This window comes from Carassius auratus, unplaced genomic scaffold (genome assembly GCF_003368295.1).
Source record: "Carassius auratus strain Wakin unplaced genomic scaffold, ASM336829v1 scaf_tig00214741, whole genome shotgun sequence".
Classification (NCBI taxonomy): domain Eukaryota; kingdom Metazoa; phylum Chordata; class Actinopteri; order Cypriniformes; family Cyprinidae; genus Carassius; species Carassius auratus.
Window position 1 is genome coordinate 1 of NW_020527790.1, and position 11,116 is coordinate 11,116.

The 11,116-nt window shown below is 38.0% G+C and overlaps 1 pseudogene; it reads right to left on the minus strand.

Annotated features, from left to right (window-relative positions):
• Positions 1-545: 545 nt before the first annotated feature.
• LOC113092914 (leukocyte elastase inhibitor-like) lies at positions 546-7,116 on the minus strand (annotated as a pseudogene).
• Between the last annotated feature and the right edge of the window lie 4,000 nt (positions 7,117-11,116).

Here is an 11,116-nt window from a genome sequence, read left to right on the forward strand (position 1 = left end):
TTATGGAGCTCTTGCTGTATGTTGTTGAGAAGGCCCTCCCTGTGTGTGTTTCTGCTGTATCGAGTTCTCTGGTGTATGACAGGCAGTGTACATCATAGCTGTGGCCGAAAACAGGCCTAAATATACACTCTCTTTATCACACCCCATTTCATCTTTAACTCAGAAAGCTATAGTAGACTATATATAGAACTGCGTTATAAACGTTTTACATCATAATGTTGCAGCAACATCATTTCTTTGGATTTTAGCTCCCCTCACTGTCACTGTTTTAATGCTGCTGTTTAATGAAACTCAATTCTAATTTAGTTATATTATTTTTCAAATCTGAAAAAGGGAATTATGCTTTTATTAAAAAATTAACAGGAAAAATACAAAACATTTTAGTGCACTACTATGCTGTCTATTTTTTCATCTGTAGTACAACTACCTGAGACAAAGATACAATTTAAAGATCATTTTCAAACACTGATGTGGTTAAAGGGAGATTCCCCAAATACATATTGTGAAATGTTTGGTTATTTGATAAAACATTCAAAAAAAACACATTTGGGTGTAACAGAAAAAGTAAATTTTTAGGAAGGGCCTCTGAATCTGCCAAGGAAGACGATGCTGTTAGTGGTGTTGTGCCTGATGAAGAACAAGAAGGGGTGATCTGCTGTAAAACTCTGAAATTGTGTTTTACGGCAACTGCCTAACAAAAACACTGCATTGGCTGCTGATGCCTCAGTGCCTTCCTCATCGACTTCAATAAAAGCCTTGTGGATCACTGCTGAAAGGAAGAGACCACCTTTACTGCTCATGCCTGTCAGATCAGCCTTTTTTCCTGGAACACAGAGCTCATACCCATCTTTTGCAATATTTCTGATAGGGAGTTCTCAACCTCCAGCCTGAACTTTGGCAAATGGACTTTGATAGTCATCTGCATAGTCATTTTGTCTCTTTCAGTCCAGTCAAGCAGCTTGTCAAGGGTCAACTCACTTTCCAGCTGCAAAATAACACATACATACCGAAAAATAACATACACAGCACCAAACTATGAATTTTTTTCTGGTCTTGGCAGTTTTGCTGACCTTTAGAAGAGGGTCAGAGCCATCCTGAGTTTCATTTGGAAGAAGGATGAACATGCTGAGCTCTTCCATTATATATGGTAACTCCAGCACCTGCACTTCATACTCTGGGATGTATCTGAAGTAGAAATTCCTCTCCTGGTACATCATTTGCACAGGCCGGGCTCTCATTCTGTTTGTAGGACAAATGAAGGAATGCATAACACATAGAAAATCTATTTATTATTTATGATTAATAAATGTTTGGGTGTAGCAAGAGTTACTTGTAAGCACAATCAATTGCAAAAGATTTTAAAAGTGACTTTCCAGTTTGGAAAGTACCTGATTTATTTTAAATGGCATTCTTTCAGTTCTGTTACATTAAATGTGTGGATCCAGTTCGCTTTGAGGTAGATGGCATTAACTAGAACTAGTCGAGTCATCCCGGTCAACATTCCAGGCTTGAGAAGATCTTTAACTTTATCTGAAAAACAACAAAGTTTTGTGGTACACTTCATATCGTTTTTATTTATCAGTTTAAAGATAAAATATCTATACATGTATCATTAGTCTAAAATTATTCTTTTCAATGTAATAGTTTTTATTTGTTAGCAGAGCTGATGGAGTTGATCTTCTCACTCTCTGTCTGCTCTTCCACCCATTTGTTAATGAGCTGTCGTGACTCGTCAATGCTCCAATGAAGTCCACAGCCTGAAGGTCAGCGTGGTACAGCTTCAGAGTGGACTCCAAATACTCCTGCAGGACAAAATAAAGACAGTTTCTCAAGAAGAGAAAGCATTATACAGAGAGCATTATAAAGGTAACAAACTAAAGGTTGTATCTCATTTGAAAAGAAACAAACAAAAAAAAAAAACACAGTGCATTTGCATGTGAATTATACACATTCTCTCTCAGATAAAGTAAAGCATGAATTTAGCAAAGCACACAGAGAGCATCACAATGTCTCATTTGAAGGCAGATTACACTCACAGGTAAGAAGCTGAAGGTCTTCTCTCCATAGAGACGGTTTTGCCATTATTATGATGTAGGAGGCTGATGGACTGTTAATAGTTGAGGTGAGGGTCTCAAAATGAGAGTGAACATCAGAGACAGAACTAAAGGACAAAACCTGCAAAGAGAAAAACAGATGGGTTATCTCAAAATCTGATTGATTTTAAAGTCCATTAAAGAAGCCATATGATGCAATTACATTTTTCCTTTTTCTTTGGAGTGTTACAAGATCTCAGTGCATTAAAGAAGATCTGTAAAGCTGCAAAGACTGTAAAGTCTCAAATCCAAAGAGATATACTTTAATAAAGTTAATAGTCAACTACTCCAACCTAAAACGGCTCATTTTAACACGCCCCCACATGTCTACATCACAATGTGGAAAGATTTGCATAATGCCGCCCAAATGTTCATGCAAAGAAAGAAGGTGTAACTTTTATTTTCGCTGTTGCCCCTGGTGGCATGTTGTGGAGAGGCTGTGTGTTTCGTTGTGAAAGCGAAGCTACTTTGTTTGGCCTTCCAATATAGTAAACAACTAGAAATCAGTGGTTAAGTTGTATTCCAAAACATTTTAAACCAATTAGTCAGATGTGTTCAGCACATTTTGCAGAGGCCAATGAATGTTTACTGTGAGAATAGCCTACAATGCTGGTGTCTGTTTCCATAAGCGGGACAATTCCAACTATGCAAAGAGTCTGCCGCTTCTGACTCAGTCTGTAAGTACGTTCTCTTGTGTAAAGGATTTGCCACTGATGACTCATATGCAAGTTTTGAGCAGTGTGGAGTAACTGTTAGAGCTTGTTGTTTGTTGTTTCTCCGAGTACAAATGCAGACATTTTATGTTTATGCAGTGTGATATGCAACGCATAAAAACTATACAGTAAATCATTATAATCTGTAATTATGTCTCAACTGGACACAACAAATGCCTCTATTGTTTCTGGTAATCCACACAGACTATAGTTTCCAGACTCAGGCTTATTCATTTTTTTTTAAGCAGTATAGCCAATGTGAAGTCTGGTAATATTGTATCTTCTCTTCTACTACCCAAAAATTAACGCTTTCAACCACAACTTAATTTTGAATATGATAAAGATATCGTCCTCTCTCCTCCTTATTCAAAACTTCTTGTCATCTCTTCTTGTCATTTTTATTGCAGTTTCTAATTTTAGCATTAACTTATTTGCTTAGTTGAATAATAATTTCTATATGTGATCATTTCAGCACCTGTTTTGCTAAATGATCCACAACCTCATTTCCATCCACTCCCAAGCTGGAACCCACAGGAAACATATCTTAATTCCTATCTTATTCATTGTATACATACATAAAATAATTTCATTCAAAATGTCTTGTCTTGAAAATCTTCCACTGATAAGACTTGATAATGCAGAGAATTAATCTGAACATATCACTACATTCATTGGCTGAGTATTCTCCATCCACCTGATAGTTAATAATATTCCTACCATCTCTGTAGAGTAAACTCCTACTTGATAAGAAACTCTTTCACCAATTTTGATTTGATAAGTTAGGACGAATACAGCTGCTGATGCTAGTCCTGTCTCTGGATCTTTGGAACCATTAGTGAAAATTGAAGAATGCTTGTAATTCTGTTCTAGATACAGTTTAACCATAACATATTTAGCTTTTACTCTATTTTTGTCATTAATCATTCCTTCCAAATTAAAGTCTACTAGTGGTATAAAGGGAATAACAAAGATGAAATGGGTGACACTAATACTGCAGGGCTCATTTCTACTATTTGACACGACTGGGCTTCTTCTGCTATCCTTCCAAAACTTTTAAACTGGTCTGACTCATGTTCTCAACATTTTCCCAATACTGGGGCGTAACATTTCACACGCTTGAGGCAGTCGTCCAATCACAACACACTGGATAGCTGGCCAATCAGTGTATACCTCGCTATTCAAAACTAGGATGCTGAGTCCCAATTCGCATACTATCCGTCCTAAATAGTATGCAAAATTAGAATTAGTACGTCCCAAATCGTAGTATGTTGAAAAGAGTATTCCAAAGATACCCGGATGGTCTACTATTTCCGATTTGAATTCGAAGTGCAGATCAATGCACACTCTACGTGCTAATATTGCCCACAACCCATTGCGTGCGGGAGGGAGGGGCTTTGCGGTGATGTAAACATGGCAGCCGGATGCAGCAGCGGAGATGCGCCCTCAGCTTTTAAGTGTAAGAATTCAAATGTTTAACCCTAATTAAAGTTATATTTTATTTCGTTACACACATTGCACATGAATGTCAGAACCAGCCGCCTCACAAACGACCTGCGTTTGGTTCTACGACGACGCCGCCCTGCTTCTTCACTCTTCAACTTGGTAGAAGAACACATTGTAAAATGTATTGTGAAAAAAAACGATGAGAAAAAAAGATGGGAATAGTAAATAAAATTTTATTGGACATAAAGAATGAATGAAACGTTAACAGTTGTGGTGTGCGTAACTAGGCAACCACGTTGTCGTTCACGTTGCATGACGTCATCGAAGTATGTCCCAGAACGTGCATACTCTTTTGCTACACACTCAAAAGTATATACTTTTTCCTCACAAAAAAGTACATACTTTTAGGTCGTAGTATAAGTAGGCGAATTGGGACTCAGCGGGAGCTTTGTAAAAATCAGGCGGCAAAGAAGTCGACCGGAAGTTGAAGTCGGCTGCGTGCTGCCATCTTGTAGCAGAACTTCACTTGCGTTAGCATTCCCATTGACTCCCATTCATTTTGACGTCACTTTGACAGGGAATAACTTTACATCTGAGGCGTTTAAAGACTCCGTTTGTCCATTATTTATTTCTAAAGATACACGGCAATGTATAAAGGGCTCCATTACCTTCTATGTTACATTATGGCCCCGTAGAAACTGTTTTTTTTTTTAAATAGGCTAACTATTGCGTCATAACCACTTGACTCTCTGTCGCATTACCGTACAGACAGGTGGAGAAGCTCGCAGGCAATTAACTTAATATGGCGTGCTGGCGTTACATTTTAAAATACTATACAAAATAATTTTGCACGCACAGCTACTAGAACATTTACATCTGTCAGACAAGTTGCTGAAGTCGTCAAGCTTCATTTGAGTCTGCGCGTCAGAAACCGAAGTGCTAAAAAACGCTAAAAATGGGCTTCAATTGTCTTAAGTTGAGTTCCAATGGGGTCGCTGTGTCCATTTCTTTTACTGTCTATGGTAAAAATCGACGCGTTTCAAAAAGGCGTTTCAAATATATATATATTTTTTTTTTTTTACCTTAAAGCTGCAGTAGGTAACTTTTGTAAAAATTTATTTTTTACATATTAGTTAAACCTGTCATTATGTCCTGACAGTAGAATATGAGACAGATAATCTGTGAAAAAAATCAAGCTCCTCTGGCTCCTCCCAGTGGTCCTATTGCTATTTGCAGGAATACATCGCTCCCTGTAAGAAACAACCAGAGCTGTGGTCCCTAACTTTTTTATGTGTTCAAAATTTACAAAATGTATATAATAAGCAAGGCTGTCACTTTTGTGAAAAAATCATTTTCGATTTTAAGACATAAGTGTTCATTGAATCGACTGTAAAATCGATTTTTCCATGTCTAAAAAAAAAAAAAAAAGGTTAAAGCCTGCAGTGTATTTTAAATAATGATTCAATCCATTTCAAACAACTGTTCAAAAAAACGAAACTTTAAATTACTTGAAGTTGAGAACAGGCCTTGTGTGTAGGGCTGCGCAGATCACGATCGACCGATGCGCATCTCGTCAGTAAAGCCGGTTCTCTAATCAGCGGTAAATTGCATGAGGTTCGTGATTTCACATAGAGCAGCTGTTACTACACAGAGCTGGTGTTACCTATAGCTGCGCAAATAAACGCTGATAATGAACGTGGATTTGCGCAGCTAGTTAACAACGGCTCTGTTTATTAACAGCTGCTCAAGTCAATCAGCATTTTCGGGGTCCAGAGCAGAGCGTTTATATATATGTCCAGCTGTTGAGAAAACGCGCTCCCAGGGGTACTTCATTTTACTGCCAATCTTCCACCACAAAAGCGGGTCGCTGTCAGCTGGCAATGGTGGCTCCTTTCATAACTCAGCACCTCCTGTAAAGGTCGCTTTCGACGTCACTGGGTCATAAAATTGCTGGTATTTTCTGTCTAGCTTTTGCAACGCCTATCTGCATTTCGGAATTCTTTATTTTCTATTTCTGCTTGTTTGTGAGTTTTGTTACATCTATTTTTTAATTGTTTCATTATTTTAAAATTAATAGTGTACATATTTGAAAAGTGACAGCCCTAATAATAAGTGAGTACACCATGAATCCATTTTCCAAACCGTGTTTTTAGCCTGTCTTGAATCACTACGGTACACCTATAATAAGTGTTTATATTCAGACTATTTAAGATTGCTTCGGGGGCACCGCGGCGGAGTATCCCAGTACCTTTGTGATTCTTCATAGACATAAACAGAGAGAAGTAGATCCGGCTACAATGTTCTTCCGCAAGATGCAAGCAGTTCTGTTTTTTAACCGCTAGAGCGTCAAAAGTTACCGACTGCTGCTTTAAACCACATAAACACATTTCATTACACCAAATACTTAAAATAATGTTATTTTTAGCAACTTCATATGACCCCTTTAATTAATGTAGGCTACTGAAAACTGAAACTAGACTAAAGTTAATAGCACCAATGGTAGCGTATTTATTCATCGTACTCTGGCCATTTCTTCATCTGTCTCTCCTCGGGCTCCCAGGTAGACCATGCTGAGCGCTGCGCTGATGCTCAGTGGAGAGAAGAGCATGTTTCCCTCAGCGTTGCTCGCGCTCAAAGCCCGATAGAGATCCAGAGCGAAGAGACTGTTAGCACGAGACACACCCTCCATGACCGATGACACTGCTTGAAATACCAAAACAAAAATTATTGAGTATCATACTTTATGCATCCATCTTTCAAATCACTCAATATACATGTAGTATTTTACTTTTATTATGTCCTTTCGGCGTAATTCAGTTGTCCTCTTCGTTGGTTTGACAGCTCCACATATGTTTGTAAAGTGTTTTTAGTAGGCTACGTGTTCTGAAAGATGTGATTCTGCGGAAAATGTTTAATAAGAATGTTTGGTGGTGTTGCCTTATGTAGGAGTGTGAACTGGAGGGGGCTCCGCCCTGTGATAGGAGGTCTGCAGTGCAAAAAAGGACCGATTGACCAACACGAGTTGCTAAAATCGTTCATGAATGGCAAGCCATAGTAACATTTAATATATAAACCACACTAGTGTCTAATTTAACGTTACCATAACTTATTTTTTTAGATAGGCTACTAGTGTCTTGTCCATTAAACGTACAGTATGGAATTTTTGGCCACCAGGGGTCACTCAATCAAAATAATAACATAAGACGTACTTTGATGACGTCAGAAAAGAGCGTAAGGCTCATGCCAGATGTTGTTCATTGGAACATGCGCTCTGTCGCTCCCTATCATTCCTCACTCATTCTAACTTAGTATTTTGACAATCACGTCTTTTCGAACGGAGAGATATAGACGGTTTCAACGGCAACAACATAAATAAACATTTGCGCTTCACAGAACGTGCAGGCAAAGCATAATCATGATCCATAACTAAGTTATTGATTGAGGTTTAAATACGAATATAAACAATATAAATATAAAATATAATGGTCTCGATCAAGGCTACTACTTTTTCTTCTTCGTCTCGTCTTTGTTTCTGTTCACCTTTGTATTTGGCGGTTCCACAGGAAGTTAGATAAACTACAGGGGTCAAAGTTTATATGACGCCATAGACGGGCGACAAAACGGAAATAAAGAAACATGCCGTGTCTTCTAATTAAACTATAATTTTCTCCGGATTTGAAAGTTCGTGGAAACTGTCGGGATGATGTAAGTACACAACTAAAAAATATATATAACATAGATATAGTGATTTCTGTTTTTTTTAAAGCAGAAAAATTACATATTGCGCCTTTAAGTAGGCCTACTCATTCATTAGTGCTTTTTTTTGGGGGGGGGGGGGGGTACTAGTGTTTTTTGTAAAGTGACTAGTACTTATTAATTAGATACTAATACTTAATATTAGAAACTCACTTTTATATTGTAGCTAGTAATTTTTTTTTTTTTTTACATTTTTGCCTTTGACTTCCATGGGGATTCGTCACTGAGATATTAAATATTCAGTTTTTACTAGTATGTATTTTTCTAGTGACTAGTACTTTATTTTTATGTAGCCTACTAGTAGTTATTCATTAGGTAGTACATATTTTTTGATAACTAGTACTCATTCATTAGATACTAGTACCTATTAAATAGTAGTACTTATTCATTATATACTTGTACTTATTATTAGATAGTATTTGTCCATTAGATATTAGTACTTATTATTTTGGATACCTATTAAATAGATACTAGTACTTATTCAATATACTAGTACACATTTATTAGATACTAGTTCTTATTTGAAATGTTACTAGTATGATTTTTTATTTTATTAGTACGTTTTTTAATTTAACTCCAAGCCATTTGAACTAACTTAAGACAAGTAAAAAAGCAGGTCTGACTAGTAAGATTATGGAAACCGTTTTAACATTGAATGAAGCGAATGATCTCAAAATGGTCAAGCGGCAAACTAGAGCCGGTAGACGTGAATTTGACGCTCTATTCACATTTGGTGTGAACACAGCATAATGATGTTCCAGGAAATTCATCTTTTGCATAATCTTTTGCTGTACTTTGTTCCAAAAATACTCCTTCCGGTTTGTCACAAGTTTCGGAAAGTTTTTTTTCGAGTATGGCTCTGTGTGACGTAAAATGGAGCGGAATTTCCTTATATGGGTCTTAAGGGCACATTTCCCGAAGAGCGCGCGCTCCCGTATAGCAGAGCACAGACATTCACTGATCTGAGCGAGAGACCGAATTGTCACAAAAGAAGTGTGTTTTTGATTGCCAGGGCAAGACAACCCTGCACAGATTACCAAAAAAAAAACAGCATTAAGGGAGCAGTGGATGGAGTTTATTTTTACAGCGCATCAACGGAGTTGTGCAAGTGTTTGTGTTTGTTCCCTGCATTTCGAAGATGCTTGTTTTACAAACAAGGCCCAGTTTGACGCCGGATTTGCGTATCGTTTATTTCTTAAGAATGTTGCAATCCCAACTAAAAAGGGTCACGATCGTGTGTTGGAACCGCAGGCAGTGAGTAAAAATGCTTAAAATATCTCTGTTGTTAACTTAGCTATCGGCGCGTAAGCACATCAAGTAAACAACATGTGATGTTGGCATCAAACTGCACTTTCCACATGTACACCTTTTAAAGAAAAGAAAAAAAAAGACGACATAAAGTGGAACTTAGTCATTTTCCAAAACCGCTAAGCAAATATATACAGTTTCAATACATACCACATAGAGACGTCCTGCTGTAGTCGTTGCTGCTGCTGCTCTTGTTAAATTTTAGCCTCTGGATCTGATTCTGGATCATAAATATACGGCTGAATCTGACTGTTAGCCATGGTTTGTTTTGGATGATGGTTTTTTCCTCACGGTAATGTCACAGTTTCCAGACGCTCTCAACGCAAATTCTTACGCGCACTCGTGATTCTTAAGCTCCGCCCACACATCACGCCGCTCGTGTTTTTTCCGGGAAAAACGGTACAGACTATGTTTCTCTTATAAATATAATAAAACTAAAGACTTTTTGGAGATATGAAGGATGCAGTACTACTCAATAGGTACTCAAGATTAACAGGATATTGAGTGAAAACGAGCATTTCACCCCCACTTTAACAGAATTCGCCTACAAAAAACAACCCGTTTGGACTACAGCCCTCTAGTACATGCAGTAATGACGTCACTAAAATAGTTTTTTGACTATCCTCCGCCCACATGAATTCACAAAAAGGGGGGCATGGTCTTGTTGCGCTCTGACGGAGAAGAAGGAAAAGCTGCGTTTGTTTTTGCCATGTCGTTGAAACGCTGTTATTTTAATCTAGGAGTCCAATCACCTTTGTTTGGCCTTCCCAGGGATGCTGTACTTGGAGATTAATGGTTGCAATTTATGTTTAACTCCGTTCCCGAAAATTATAATCCACATGTAAAACTATGTGCTGCACATTTTGCTGAGGGCAGCTTGCTGAGGACAAATTCCTCAATCTCAATCAGTTTAATGCCGGATTCGCACAAAGATTATCCTTGAAAGATGGAGAAGTTCCCTCTTTGTCTGGAGAAAGCATTGTTTATGGACCACAACCACAAGAAGTGTATTTTACTATTTAAGTTGGTGCATTTAACAGTTTCTGAAACTTATTACACAAAGGGCAACGCTGTTTAGCTTTGTTAACTAGATGTTAGGGCTGTGCAAAAAAACGAATGCGATTTTCATGCACATCTCGTCGGTAAAAACGCTCCTGTGATTATAAGTACATCTCCAGCTCCTGTGTCTAGCCCAATCACATTTCCAGGAGCTCTAAGCATCTGTCGAATCACAATCAGAACTCATTACGTATTCTGAAGGGAGGGACTTTATAACAAGGAAATCATCAGCCCGTTTTTATGACAGTGAAAACACAGGCGGCAAAGAAGTCAACCGGAAGTTGAAGTCGGCCGCGTGTCACCATCTTTTAGCAGAACTTCACTTGCGTTAGCATCCCATTGACCTCCCATTCATTTTGGCGTCACTTTGACAGCGAATAACTTTTTATCTGAGGCGTTTAAAGACTCCATTTGTCCATTATTTATTTCTAAAGATAAAGACAATTTATAAAGGGCTCCATTACCTTCTATGTTACATTATGGCCCCATAGAAACCGTTTTTGTAAAAATAGGCTAACGATTGCGTCATAACCACTCGACTCTCTATCGCACAGTAGAGAAATTACCATACAGACAGGAGAAGCTTGCAGGCAATTAACTTAATATGGCGTACTGGCGTTACATTTTAAAATATTATACAAAATAATTAATCAGAATACTTACTCCTGCTCACTCACGCCAAAGACCTCCCCGCTCAAGCTCGCCGTCTCTGCAAGATTAACGATGGCAGTTTGCACGCACAGT